The sequence below is a fragment of the Saimiri boliviensis genome, chromosome 1 (assembly GCF_048565385.1).
Source record: "Saimiri boliviensis isolate mSaiBol1 chromosome 1, mSaiBol1.pri, whole genome shotgun sequence".
Classification (NCBI taxonomy): Eukaryota; Metazoa; Chordata; class Mammalia; order Primates; family Cebidae; genus Saimiri; species Saimiri boliviensis.
Genome location: NC_133449.1, coordinates 29,461,032 through 29,476,588, shown reverse-complemented (window position 1 = coordinate 29,476,588; position 15,557 = coordinate 29,461,032). Strand labels below are relative to the sequence as shown.

Genomic DNA, 15,557 nt, shown 5'->3' with positions numbered 1-15,557 from the left:
CATATCCAACACAAATGATGACCACATATCTGGCATAAAACCTGTGAGACACAGAAATCTCTGTCAGCCCAGGGAGAGAGACCCATCTCCCAAGGTTTAGCCATGGTTTCTGGAACCTAAATAGCCCAATGATTCAGGTCATCCTTAGTACCACAGTGCCCAGATAGGATCATTGCCTCCAGAAAATCTAGTGTTTTCTCTGGAGGAAGGAAAGAAGAACTCCTGGTCCATCACAGCAGCTGAACTTGTCAGATTAGATTCTAGAGGCCAAGGAGGGATCAAAACGCAGAGCTAAAAACTAGCATTGGCAAAATAATGCTTCCTCCAGCCCCCAACAAGATGTCCTAATCCCTACAACCTGTGAAGATGTTACTTTATAGGGCAAAAGGGACTTTGCAGATGAGATTATCTTGGATGATCTGGGTTGACCTAATAGAATCACAGAGGTCCTAAAAAGTGAAGGAGGGAGGTGGGAGAGTCAGTGTCAGAGAAGGAATGTGAAGAAGGAAGTGCAGGTCAGAGAGACTTGGAGATTTAAGGAGGCTACATTGCTGGCTTTGAATATGGAGGAAGAAGCCAGGAGAGGAAGAATGGAGGTAGTCTCCAAGAGCTAGAAAAGAAGAGGACATGGATTCTACCTGGAATCTCATCCAGAAGGAACGCAGTTCCACCAACCCACGTTCGACTTCTGACCTGCAGAACCAAAAGAGAATACAGTTGTGTCGTTTTCAGCTACCCACTTCTGGTAATTTGTTACTGCAGCAATAGGAAACTAACAAAGCTGATCTTGACCAAGTTGGCAGGAAAATTGATATACTCTTGGGGCTAGGGCCAGGGATTGCTTGGGGCATGATTCTAGAAGGAACAGGGCTCAGAGGACGGATGGGGCCTTCAAGACAAACTGGCTTAGTTATATTGAAGGTAGCCAGTGAATCCTGGCTGGAAATGCAGTCCTTAAACTGTCTCCTCCACTGTAAACAGAATAAACTTCTCTATGGACAAGAAATGGGACAGAAATACACACGAGGACAAGGAGCTGAGGCCAGAAATAAGAAGATGCATCTGGGAGTTTGGGTCTTGTAGGGTAAGAAGAATCGAAAGCAACCCCAAGGAGGGTCCTGGAGAAGGCACGTTGCTAGAAACGGAGGACCTGGGGTAAGGCTACTCCTTTACCTGTGGAGAGAGCCTGAAGGAGCTGTAACAGCCGCCAAGGGCTCAGTTTGTATGAAGCTCTTGTCTGGGGCGGTTGGAGGAGGCAGTGAAACTACATACAGAGGGGCTGAGGTGAGCTGCCAATTGACTCAGCAGTGAGTCCTGTTTCCTGTCCCAAATGAAACTGGCAAGAGTTGCAGACTCTAAAGTGCATCTCCAGCCACAATCACCATTGATTTCTACACAGCAAGATAGGTATTATCAGTATTCCTAATTTATAGATGATAACCTAAGATGAAGTAATAAGTTTCAAAGAGAAAACTGAGTCTTTCTCATCCACTGCAATGTTCCAAGAGCCTAGCCTAAGTCTCAGTATAAAATAATCATTCATTAAATATTTCTTGACCTATAGTTAGAAGCTTGGAGGGATGAAGTAAGAGGTTCAAATCTCCAAAGCCAGTATACTGCAGAATCAGATCTTCAATTCCAGTTTTTGAGCACAGAGTTCTTACCATTCTTACCATTATGGTAAGCTCTTCTTAAAGCACAATGCTTCCCAGGCTTGCGCCTACAGAAGACTCACCCTCATTAGATGTCTGGTACTACATCCAGAAGTTCAGGGCATCACCCAGATACCAGTGATACTGGGGTGTCTGCTTTGTTTTATGACACAACCAAATCACATCAATTAGGGTTTCTGGAAGTGAAGTGCAGTATCTTTAGAGTGGTCTTGGGAAGCCCACTGTCACCTGTGTCTTCTTGGCAGATGGCCAGTGTGAGGGGTGCTATCCAAGGCAGCCACAGCCTAAAACTTACCATCCGTCCTGGTCACACAGAGATGAGATCCATGTGGGGAAGTGGAATCGGGTTACTGCCACCAGCTGTTTATAGCTTCCCTGCCCTTTTAGAAATGAAAGGAGCACCGTGCTGAGATTTGAATGCTGGGTTGGCCACTGGCTGACATGTGATCTCAGACCTTACTTTCTTAATTGGCAAATTGAGTGGGTGGGCCTAGATCATCTATAAAAGTATGTGCGGCTGTCTTTTTGCTTTCCTTACTTCCTCTTATTAAGAAACTTTTATTAGTGTTATCTGAGTTTTGTAGCTTCACTGATTTCTATATATCAAATAATATAGATAAGACGCATCCTAAAGAAAAATGGGTTCTGCTTAAGAAAAGCCATGAACCACTCAGAATTTATGCTTGAAGAGATTTGAAAGAAAGCCAGGACCTTGCAAAGAAGAATAAAATAAAATTGTCTTGAATGGGGATAACTGCAGAATTATTCTACTTAGAGTGGAAAGATAATCTTTACTCATTCAAGATGGAGAAAGACTGCTTCAGTGTAAGTTGAAGAGGGATCTGGGGGTCATTTTACCTCTGTGGCTCCCCTTTCCTGACTTGTTATAAAAATCAATGGAAATAATACATAAGAGACCATTCTGTAAACAGGAAAATGACATAGTAGAGCAACACGCAGCCCTGCCTGACAACAGCCATCCAGCCACAGCAACTGGAAGCAGGTGGTGCTGCTCCATCTTGATTTAAGGATCTTGACCCTAGCAAGCAAGCTTATTGGGCCCAAGCATTCACATATGACATCATATCTGGGAGTGAGGGGCAGGTTAAACTCAGGAATTTTGGATATGACAAAGGATTTGCTGAGCATGAGGAGCCCTCACTTAAGGCAGTGATCATGCACATTTACAAATGGAAGTGCAGCAACCTTGAGAGAATAGATAGGGCTTCAGATCTCATTGTCCAGCTCTTTCTACAAAGTGATTGGTGAGAACCTTTAACCTGGGTAGCGAAGGTTGTGGCGAGGTTATTCTTATCTAATGCATTATGATCCACTTTGAGTTTTTCTACTTCTTGCTTTCAGATCCTTAGTACCTTTTTTTTTTTTTTTGAGACAGAGTCTCACTCTGTCACCCAGGCTGGAATGCAGTGACACCATCTTGGTTCACTGTAAACTCTGCCTCCTGGGCTCAAAGGATTCTCCTGCCTCAGCTTCCCAAGTAGCTGGAACTACAGGTTCTCACTACCACACCTGGTTAATTTTTGTATTTTCAGTAGAGACAGCTTTTTTCCATGTTGACCAGGTTAGTCTCGAACTCCTGACCTCAAGTGACCCTCTTGCCTCAGTCTCCCAAAGTGCTGGGATTACAAGCATGAGCCACCATGCCCAGCCACACGTGTTGGGTATTAGTTCTTTCCTAATTGATTCTTATGAAAGCTGTTGTTATTGGAAATGTATTAGATACTGTGTTTACTTGTTAATGAAACTAGTTGCATACATAGTGTGGCAGCTCCCTGGAGCACACTGACCTGTATTTGTGTCATATTTGCCAACCTTCTTTCTGTTGTGATCAGCATTTGTTACATCTAGAGGCAATAAAAGAAGTATTTGAAATATTTTGCTAAGAATTATGAATTATTGCAAGGTGCCTATAATGAGAATAGTCCTTTGGTTATATATTGCCATGACACTAAAGTAGATAGACATTAAACTTACTTCTGCAACAACAGCTTGAGATAGCCCTGTTTAATCCCTCCATCACCAACATGACTTCTGCTAAACAAATATGAAGTATTATTAAAGTATCATTATGTAGATAAAATAATATTCCTTTCCTAAGAACTATTTTTCTTCATTTATTAAGGCAATACATTGATACCCAAAAGGAATCCATTCTATAGAGGTATGCACCCAGGCAGTGTGGTGTGTGAGAACTGAGTGAAGTCACTACTCTCTTCCGTCTCCAAGCTCTATGCATAGATTATATCCTATTTGGAGCCTTTAACTATAAAATAGGTCAGAGCACTGGGAATATAAAACAATGGAGTCATCAAAATAATTAATGCTTTCAAAATGAGGATTTGAGAGAAGACAGGAGTCTCTGTGCTTTTGGCTAGGCAGTTCTCTAGAGAGCACCCGTAATTGCCCAGCCCTCAGATGAGTGCTTCACTCATTTCTCTCACTTTTGTTGTCTGTTACTTTTCCATCTCTCTTTTATCCCAGTGTTCTCTGTTCCCCTTCCCTCCTCAATCTCTTTGCCCCCAAAAGCCTAAAGTAATCTTCCCATCAACAACTCTGAAAACAGAATAGGCAGAACCAGCAAGATTGGCTGGCATGCAGGATAAATGGGCTTGCCCTACTAATATAAACAAATTCAGACACCTGTTGGTCTTTTGTGTGACACATACATAAGGATGAATTTAAGAAACATTGCTTGCTAGAAAAACAAACTTAGTTGCCTAAATTGATAAGTGAGGCAAATTCTAGAAGCCTGTGAGAATGAGGAAATAACTAAAGAGAACAGTATTTTTTAAGTAAGCTTGATGAACTGGGTTCTGTGCTCTTGAGGTCAAAAACAGGATGAAAACTCAGTGTCCTTTGGAATAAAATCAGATTTCCAGATGGAGTGAAATAAGGATGAGGTTTAGGGGGGAAGGGAGCAATGTGCATGCCCAATAAAGATGCAAGTGACAGTGATAATCTCAGAGGGAAGTGGGTTGGAGCTGTGATAGAGAAAAAACTACTCTACTAGCCTGAGGTTCCATTCATGGCTGCATATATTCCCAATGGAGATGGATCAGAGTCTGAGCACTAGCCTTTTAGCCAGTCGTTAGGCTATGTATGTGTGCAGAGCAGACATGCAAGAACTCAATGACCTGAATATTAAACTGCATTCCTCCTCCAGATTTTTAAGATCTGACAAAAAACAAACAAACAAAAATAGAAACACCCCCCCACACACACATTGTCTTATCTATACACAGATCTATTGATAGATGACAGAAGTCTTACTAACTTAAGGTGACTTAAGCACATCATCTATAAAAACTTTTGCTGATCACTAAGGAACGTAGAAATTAACCATAGAAATCCAGGCTTAAAAATCAAAACAACTGGGTATGGTGGCATATGCCTGTAGTCCCAGCTACTTGAGGGACTGAGGCAGAAAGATTGCTTGAACCCATGAGTTCCTGAGTTGTAGTGTACTATGCTCGTGAATGTCTGCATTAAGTTTAGCATCAGTATGGTGACCTCCCAGGAGTGGGGGAACTACCAGGTTGCCTAAAGAATGATGAACTGGACAGGTCATAAACAAAGCAGGTCAAAACTGATTTGACCATGCTATATATATCAGCAAAGGCTGCTCAGTAGTGGGATCATGCCTACAAATAGCCACTGCCCTCCAGTCTGGGCAACATAGCACGACTCCATCTCTTTTTTATTAAAAAGTAAAAACAAAAATAAGCACCTGAAAAAGAATCAACAGAGACATCAGCCTCCACACACCGCAGGGAAGAGAGACTTCACAGATATAGTCCAGCCAAGTTACTAAGCAAATAAAACTAACAAATATAGCAAAATAAAACAGCTATAACTACAAAAAAAGAACCTATGATAATCTTTAGGGGGAAATATCAAAATCCAGAATTGCTATATTATCTAAAATATCCAGTTTTTTAAAAAATAAGGATATATATAAAGAAATAATAAAATGACTCATAAGAAAACAAAAAGCTAATAGAAACTGTTTCTGAATGTCCTCAAATATTCTATTTAGAAAACAAAAATTTTAAAGCAGCTATTGTGAAAATCTTCAAATAAAAAAAAGAAGTAAAAACATGACAACAATGAGCAATAATAACCAAAGAAAAAATTGAGAATTTAACTGGACAGATAAAAATCTTGTAAAAAGAAACCAAAATGGAAAATCTTGAGCTGGAAAGTACAGTAACTATAATGAAGAATTCACTAGACTAGCTCAACAGCAGATTTAAGAAGGCAGAAGAAATTTTAAAATGTGAAGACAAGCCAGTATAAATTTTTCAACCTGAAGAACGGAGAGAAAAATGTATGAAGAAAAATGTTCAGATCCTAAGAGACTTCTGGGACAACATCAAGTGTTATAACATGTGTTTAATAGAAGTCCTATAAGAGAGAAAAGAAAAGGGGGGCAAAATTTTTTTGAAGAAATAATGACCTAAAACTTACCAAATTTGGTGAAAAAAATCAATTTACACATCCAAGTGCCTTAGAAAATCTCAACTAGAATAAATACAAAGAGATCTACATCTAGATATATCATCATCATATTGTTAAATGCCACAAAGATCTTAAAGTAGCAAGAGAAAATAGCTTATCATGTACAGGGAATATTGAAATGATTAATGGCCGACTTCTTATTTGAAACACTAAAGACAAAAAGACAATGAAATACATATTCCAGCATGTTAAAAGATAAGAAAAATGTCAACAAGATTTTGATGTCCAGCAAAACTAACCTTTAAAAATAAAGACAAAACAAATAATTCCCAGAAAAACAAAGACAGAGAATTTGTTGCCAGCAGATCTGCTTTACAATGAATACTAAAGGAAGTCTTTCAGGCTGAAATGAACAATACCATGAGCTAACTTGACTCCGTGGGGAGAAATGAAGAGTACCAGAAATAATAAATGTATGGGTTAATAAAAAAGACTTAAACAACCTTTTTCTGATTCTTCTTTTAACATCTTTAAAAGACATAAAATTATGTAAATCCACAATTATAACACTGTATTGTTGGGTTGATAACATATATTTATGTATATAGGACAATAACAGCACAAAATATGGAGAATAGAATAGAATTATGTTGGAGCAAAATTTCTGTATCTTAGTAAAATTAGGTTAGTATTAAGTAGACTGTGATAAACTAAGATGCATGTTGTAATTTCTAGAGCAATCACTAGGAAAATAACTCCAAAATAAACAAAAAAAGAAAAGTCCAGACCAGATGCCTTCATTGGAGAAGTCTACCAAATACTTGAAGAAGAAATTATGCCAATTCTTGACATATTGCTTTAGAAATAAAGGAATGAATACTTCCCAACTCACTCTGTGAGGCCACTCACTATTTCTCTGATCTTAAATCTGGAAAAATAGATGTGACAAGGAAAGAAAACCCTTGACTGATATCCCTCAAAAAAGATGGGTGCAAAAATCCTTAACAAAATATTACTAACCAAATTTAGCAACGTATGAAAAGGATGAAACATTATAACCAAGTGGAATTTGTTTAGGATTGCAAGATTGGTTTAATACCCCCAAATCAATGATGTAATGCATCATGTTAATAGGGTAAGGTACCTAAGCCATATGATTATCTCGATAAACAGAGAAAAGGCAGTTGATAAAATCTAATATCCACTCATGATCAAATTTCTCTATGTGCTAGGAATAGAAGGGAATTTCCTTAACCTGATAAAAAGCATCTGTGAAAAACCCACACCTAACAAACAGCATCCTTAATGATGAAATACTAAAAGCTTTTCTCCAAGATTAGGACTAAAGCGAAAATATTTGTTTTCATTACTTGTATTCATTGAACCTAGGCAACATGGAAGAAGGGAGGGAAGGAAGGAAGGAGGGAAGGAGGGAGGGAGGGAAGGAGGGGGGAAGCGGGGAAGGGGGAAAGGGGGTTAACAAACAAATGGATTTACCAAGGTCAGAAACAAAATCAATTTTAAAAAATTAGCTGTATTTCTATGTTCTAACAACAATTTCCAAAATGGAATTAAGAAAGCAACTCCACTGGCAAGATAATAAAAAAAAAAGAAAATACTTGGAAAAAAAATTAACAAAACAAGTGTAAGCTGTATATGCTAAAAATTGCAGATTGCTGAAATTAAAGATAATATAAATAAAAAGAGAGACATTACATTTTAGAATTGAAAATATCGATAGTTTCAAGATGGCATTTCTCCCTAAATTGGTCAATAAGCTTAATGTAATTGCTATCAAAATCCCAGGAGGCTTTTTTTATTTTGTAACCTAAAATTTGTATGCAAAAGACCTGGAGTAGACACAATATTTTTTCAAAGGACAAATTTGGAGAACTTATACTACTTGATTTCAGAACTTACTATAAATCCGAAGTAATGAAAACAGTGCGATATTAAAGAAAGGAGAGGCTTATATATCAATGGAACGGAATTGAGAGTCCAGAAATAAATTTTTTAATTTATAATCAACTGATTTTTGCCAAAGATGACTGGACAATTCAGTGAGGTAAAAGATAGTCTTTTTCAGGAAATCGGGCTGTAATAATTGGATATTCATATACAAAAAAATGAACTTAGACTCTGACCTCATACTGTACATAAAAATTAGCTCAAAATGTAAGAGCCAAAACTATACAGTTTCTACCCCAAAAAATGAAAATGGCAGAATATCTTTGTGACTTTGGGTAGGGAAAAACATTTTCAGGTATGATACTAAAATCACAATCAGTAAAATACGTTGATAAATTCTGCTTCATCAGAATTTGAAACTTTTGTATTCTAAAAGACACCATTAAGAAAATGAAAAGTCAAGCCACAAGACTGGGAGAAAAATTTGTGAATCATACATTGCATAAAGAAATTGTATCTTTAATATATAAACAACTCTTACAAATCAATAATAAGACTGAATCAAAAAATAAGATTCTGGCCAGGTGCCATGGCTGACACCTGTAATCCCAATACTTTGGGAGGCCAGTGCAGGAGGATTGCTTCATGTCGGGAGTTTAAAACCAGTCTGGTCAATATAGAGGGACCCCACCTCTACAAACGTTTTCTTAAAAAATAAGGTTTATAAAACGTACCTCAAGGAGATTTAGTGAGAATTAAACAAGATAATGCATGAAAACTCACATTGGCACAATGTTTGCTATATAGGAAATAATCCATAAACAGTAGCAATAGGTATACTCAGAAAGGTATACTTATTATTTTGTAAATAAACAAACTGAGCTCTAAAGAAGGTAAAGAATGGCCCAAAGACATGCAGGGTAAGCAGCAGCATGGATCTAACTGTAACTTTCAGTATCAAAGAAAAAAATTTCACAGGTGATTTTCACACTGGATGAAGGAAAGACATTACCCTAGCCATCCCATCCTTCAAGGTAATGAGGGCCGGGACCTCTTCCTGGACTCTGTCCCATCAGGTTTTGCTGGTAGGGAAGGTTAAGGGCAAAGGAAAAGGGAGAAGCAGCCTGCCTTTTTTTTTTTTTTTTTTTTTTACTGCTTTACTTTAAGTTCTGGGATACATGTGCAGAACTTGCAGGATTGTTGCATAGGTACGCACATGCCATAGTGGCTAGCTGCCTCATCTCCCCGTCACCTACATCAGACATTTCTCTGAATGTTATCCCTCCCCAACCTACCCACCCCTGGCTACCCCTCCCCAACCCCCCCACACCCCAAAAGACCCCAATGTATGATATTCCCTTGCCTGTGTCTATGTGTTCTTATTGTTCAATACACCTATGAGTGAGAACATGCAGTGTTTGGTTTTCCGTTCTTGTGTCAGTTTGCTGAGAATGATGGTTTCCAGATTCATCCATGTCCCTGCAATAGACATGAACTCATCATTTTTATGGCTGCATAGTATTCCATGGTGTATATGTGCCACATTTTCTTTATCCAGTCTATCATTGGTGGACATTTGGGTTGGTTCCAAGTCTTTGCTATTGTGAACAGTGCTGCAGTAAACATACATGTGCATGTGTCTTCATAGTAGAATGGTTTATGATCCTTTGGGTATATACCCAGTAATGGGATTGCTGGGTCAAATGGTATTTCTATTTCTAGGTCCTTGAGGAATCACCACACTGTCTTCCACAATGGTTGAACTAATTTACACTCCCACCAACAGTATAAAATTGTTCCTATTTCTCCACATCCTCTCCAGCATCTGTTGTCTCCTGAATTTTTAATGATCACCATTTAACTGGTGTGAGATGGTATCTCAATGTGGTTTAGATTTGCATTTCTCTAATGACCAGTGATGAGCATTATTTCATATGCTTGTTGGCTGCATAAATGTCTTCTTTTAAAAAGTGTCTGTTCATATCCTTTGCCCATTTTTTAAGGGGTCATTTGGGTTTTTTTTTGTTTTGTTTTGTTTTGTTTTTCTTGTAAATCTGCTTTAGTTTATTGTAGATTCTGGATATTAGCCCTTTGTCAGATGAGTAGCTTGAGAAAATTTTTCCCATTCTGTTGGTTAGTGGTTCACTCTGATGATTGCTGTTGTTTTTGTTTTTGTTTTGCTGTGCAGAAGCTCTTATTTGTCTATTTTGGCTTTTGTTGCCAGTGCTTTTGGAGTTTTAGTCATGAAGTCCTTGCCTATGCCTATGTCCTGAATGGTGTTGCCTAGGTTTTCTTTTGGGTTTTTATGGTGTTAGGTCTTATGTTTAAATCTTTAATACATCTGCAGTTAATTTTAGTGTGAGGTGTAAGGAAGGGATCCAGTTTCAGCTTTCTGCATGTGGCTAGCCAGTTTTGCCACCGCCATTTATTAAACAGGGAATCCTTTCCCCACTGCTTGTTTTTGTCAGGTTTGCCAAAGATTAGATGGTTGTAGATGTGTGGCATTACTTCCGAGGCTTCTGTTCCGTTTCATTGGTTCATACCTCTGTTTTGGTACCAGTACCATGCTGTTTTGACTACTGTAGCCTTGTAGCATAGGTTGAAGTCAGGTGGCATGATGCCTCCAGCTTTGTTTTTTGTTTTTTTTTTTTGTTTTTTTTTTTTTTTGTTTTGCTTTGGATGGTCTTGGCTATGTGAGCTTTTTTTTTTTTTTTTTTTTTTTTTTTTTTTGGTTTCATATAAAGTTTAGGTATGTTTTTCCAGTTCTGTAAAGAAGGTCTATGGTTGCTTGATGGGGATAGCATTGAATCTATACATTACTTTGGGCAGTATGGCCATTTTCATTATATTGATTCTTCCTAACCATGAGCATGGATATGTTTCCATCTTTTTTCGTCCTCTCTTATTTCCTTGAGCAATGATTAAAGGGGATATCACTACCAATTCCACAGAAATACAAACTACCACCAGAGATTACTACAAACAACTCTATGCACATAAACCTGTAAATCTTGATGAAATGGATAAATTCCTGGACACTTAGACCCTCCCAAGACTAAACCAGAAAGAAGTTGAATCCCTGAATAGACTAATAACAAGGTCTGAAGTTGAGGCAGCAATTAATAGTCTACCAACCAAAAAAAGTCCAAGTCCAGATGGGTTTATAACCGGATTCTACCAGGCATACAAAGAGGAGCTGGTACCATTCCTTCTGAAACTATTCTGAACAATACAAAAGAGGGAATCCTCCCTAATGTATTTTATGAGACCAACATCATCCTGATACCAAAACCTGCCAGAGACACAACTAAGAAAGAAAACTTCAGGCCAATATCCATGATGAGCATCGATGCAAAAATCTTCAATAAAATATTGGCAAACCAAATGCAACAGCACATCAAAAAGCTTATCCATCACGATCAAGTAGGCTTCATCCCTGGAATGCAAGCCTGGTTCAACATATGCAAATCTATAAATATAATCCATCACATAAACAGAACCAAAGACAAAAACCACATGATCTTCTCAACAGATGCAGAGAAGGCCTTTGACAAAATTCAGCAGCCCTTTATGCTAAAAACTCTCAATAAACTAGATATCGATGAAATGTATCTCAAAATTGTAAAAGCTATTTATGACAAACCCACAGCCAATATCATACTGAATGGGCAAAAACTGGAAGCAATCCTTTTGAAAACTGGCACCAGACAAGGGTGCCTTCTCTCATCATTCCTATTCAACATAGTATTGGAAGTTCTAGCCAGAGCAATCAGGCAAGAAAAAGAAATAAAGGGTATTCAATTAGCGTAAGAGGAAGTCAAATTGTCTCTATTTGCAGATGACATGATTGTATATTTAGAAGACTCCATCATCTCAGCCCAAAATTTCCTTAAGATGATAAGCAACTCCAGCAAAGTCTCAGGATACAAAATTGATAGGCAAAAATCACATGCATTCCTATACACCAATAACAGAGAGAGAGCCAAATCATGAGTGAACTCCCATTCACAATTGCCACAAAGAGAATAAAATACCTAGGAATACAACTAACAAAGGAGGTGAAGGACGTCTTCAAGGAGAACTAGCAGGCTGCCTTTAAGAGGAAACTTTCAGGATCTCACAGTTGTCACTCTTTCCCTCAGCTGATTTTCAGTAAGTGTTTAAATATTATCACAGTTCATTGTCAGAATTATGTGGAATAGAAAAAAAATGCAATCTGCTTTAAATATCCATCAACAGGGAACTGGCCAAATTAACTAGAATTGATCCATAACAAATTTAATTATAAAAGCAATGTATATTTTTAAATTTTTAAATAAATATATATGCTGTTAAATATTATATATGGTCAATAAATACATATTGAGAACTAACATGGAAAATATTGAGATATATATTCAAGTGAAAATGTAGGTTGTTAAACAGTATGCATATTATAGCCTCATCTTGGTTTGTGTGTGTACTTTAGGTATAGAAAATGTCCTGGAAGCATATATACCAAACTATCATTGCCAGTTATTTCTGGAGAGTAGAGTTTTGGTTGGGAAACTGGGAGGAGAATATACTTTTATATCAGAGTTTTTTTACATGGTTCTTTTGTAATTAAAAACTAAGAAAAATGACATTTTAAAATATTTTTATCTAAAAATGCTTATTTGCTTTCTATTAAGAAAAGGAGACTTTCAGTTTTAAAATGGTGGTGTAGAAGCAACCTGGTTTTACTCCCCTGACCCTGTAGAAAATAAAAAATAAAGCACTGAGATTTTCACTAGCAACACCCAAAATTCAAACATGAGGATCAGACAGGTCCCAGGACCACAGAGAAGTGAAAATATTCCAAGCAAATGGTAGGAAAATCAGATTTTCACATCTGTGACATCCCACCCCAGAATCTTCATGGTAACAAGTTAATGGAAAATCTTCTCTCATTCACAGTTTTTCCACTGGAAAAAGTGAAATTGAGGTGGTCACCAGCTTTTCCACCTTCTTAGGGGCTCCCTTGCAGGAGATCTGTCCTTCCCTTAATGCACAGGAAGCGTTGCAATTGCCTAAAGGGAAAAATATCCCTGAGGATGGGCATAGGCAAATGTGGAAGGCAGGACTACCGTCTCCAGCCATGAAAACTGCTCTGTAACTCAGCCAAAGGAGATTCCAAATCGGTGTGGCTGTTCAGCAGCATCATGCTAAGGAAGCCCATTTCACAGATTCCTTGGGCACAAACCTCTAGCCAGTTTTCCCACACTACTGGGTAATCCCTTTGGGACCTCCCCATCTGGAACAGGCAGCACCATGACCATTTACTGGAGCAGAGGTGAACCCGGGCTTCAGGTGCTACCTAGAACCAAAAAGGAGGCAGCAACCTAGAGGTAAAACTTTGCTAAGCAAATATATCCAATAAAAAAACAAGCCAGAGAGAGAAAACTAGAATAAATAACTAATGCTTTGATGCAAATATATAAACATATACTAACAAGAAACAACAGCTAACAAGGAACCGTGACCTCCCAAAGGGATAAAGCAACAATCCAGTGACTAACACTAACAAAGTGGCTATTTGTGTGCTCTTTGACCAAGAATTAAAAATAGCAGTTTAAAGAAAACTTAGTGATCTCCAAGGTGACACAGAAAAGCAAGTCAAAGGTTTATCAGAGAAATTTAATAAAAAGATTGAAATAATTTTTAAAAATGAAATAGAAACTTTAGAACTGAGAAATACATTTCATGAAGTGAAGAACTCATTAGAGGCTCTCAATAGAAAAATGGGCCAAGCAGAGGAAAAATCAGTGAGCTCAAAGACTGGCTATATGAAAATACACAGTCAGAGGAGGGGGGAAAAAAAGGAATGAATATTGCCTACAAAATATAGAAAATTACCTCAAAAGACCAAATCTAAGAATTATTGGTGTTCAAGAAGGAGCCAAGGAAGAGCAAGGGGTATAAAACTTATTCAAAAAACTAATAGCAGAAATCTTCCTCAAACTTGAGATATATACAAGTCCAAGAAATTCTGAGAACACCAGAATCAACCCAAATAAGACCACACCATGGCATATAATAACCAAGCTCTCAAAGTTCAGAAACAGAGAGGATGCTACAGGCATCAAGAAAAAAAAAGTGAAATAACATATAAAGGAACTTCAATTCATCTTTTAACAGACTTCTCAACAGACTTCTAAGTAGGCCAGGAGGGAGTGGAGTGAGACTTTCAAAGTGCTCAAAGAAAAAAACAATCTGCCATCCAAGATTCTTCTTCAACTATGAAGGAAAGCTAGTCCTTCCCAGACAAATAAAAGCTGAGAAACTTCATGACCACCAGACTCTTCTTAAAAGAAATGCTAAAGGTAGTTCTTCAATCTGAAAGAAAAAAAAAATGAAAAACCACTAACATCCAAAAGAAAAGCTTTTCAATGTAAAAAAAAAAAACCTACTGGTAAAATTAAGTACATAAATAAACCCATAATACTCTATTCTTGTAATTATGGCATGCAATTCACTTATAACTCTAATATGAAGCCCAAAAGATGAATCTGTCAGGAACAGTTTCATCCCAAAACCATTCCCCACTCCCCTATCCATGGATGAAATAGGTAATATAAAAAGTTGTAAATTGAGACAACCATCCCCCTCTCCCCGATGTGTGCTAGGGATCTAGGTTGCACACTCCTTATGAGAATCTAATTAATGCCTGATGATATGAGGTGGAACAGTATCATCCCCAAACCATCCCCCATTCCCCAATCTGTGGAAGAAATAGGTAATATAAAAGTTGTAAATTGAGACAACCACCCCCTAACCATTTCTGTTAAGAGATAGGTAATATAAAACATTGTAAACTGAGACAACTAAAAAGTCAACATGTGGGGGATATAAAGTATAGAATTTTTTGAGGTTTTTTTTTTGCCTTTGTTTTTATTCTTCTATTTGTGATCTAAGATAAGTAATTACTTTAAAATAACTTACTATCATCTATATGATGTTTTCATAAGCCTCATGTAATCACAATATAAAAACCTATGGTAGAATCACTAAAAATAAAAAGCAACAAATTAAAACACACTACCAGAGAAAATCACATAACCACAAAGGGAAATGGTAACAAGGGAAGGATCTTAAAATAGCCAGAAAGCAGAAAATAAAATGGCTGTACCAAGTTCTTCTTATCAGTAATAGCACTAAATGCAAAGGGTCTCAATTCTTTAATTAAAAGGCATAGAGTGTCTGAATGGATAAAGAAACAAATTCAACTATATGCTGCCTTCAAGAAACCCACTTCACCTAAAAGATACACATAGACTGAAAGTGAAGGGTGAAGAAAAGATATTTCATGCAATTGGAATCCAAAAAAAGGACAGAAGTAGCTATACTTATATCAGGTAAAATAGACTACAAATCTATAATTGTTAAAAAGAGACACAGCTCTGGCAAGGTAGGCCTGGTGATGACAAAATCCCTCAGAATATGCTTGTCTGAAAATGATTTTATTTCTCCTTCGCTTAT

General features: G+C 37.5%; 1 protein-coding gene across 1 annotated transcript in view; it reads left to right on the top strand.

Annotated features, from left to right (window-relative positions):
* Positions 1 to 15,557, top strand: part of ALK (ALK receptor tyrosine kinase) — a 769,803-nt gene that overhangs the window by 250,861 nt on the left and 503,385 nt on the right. The gene's annotated exons all lie outside the window — the stretch shown is intronic.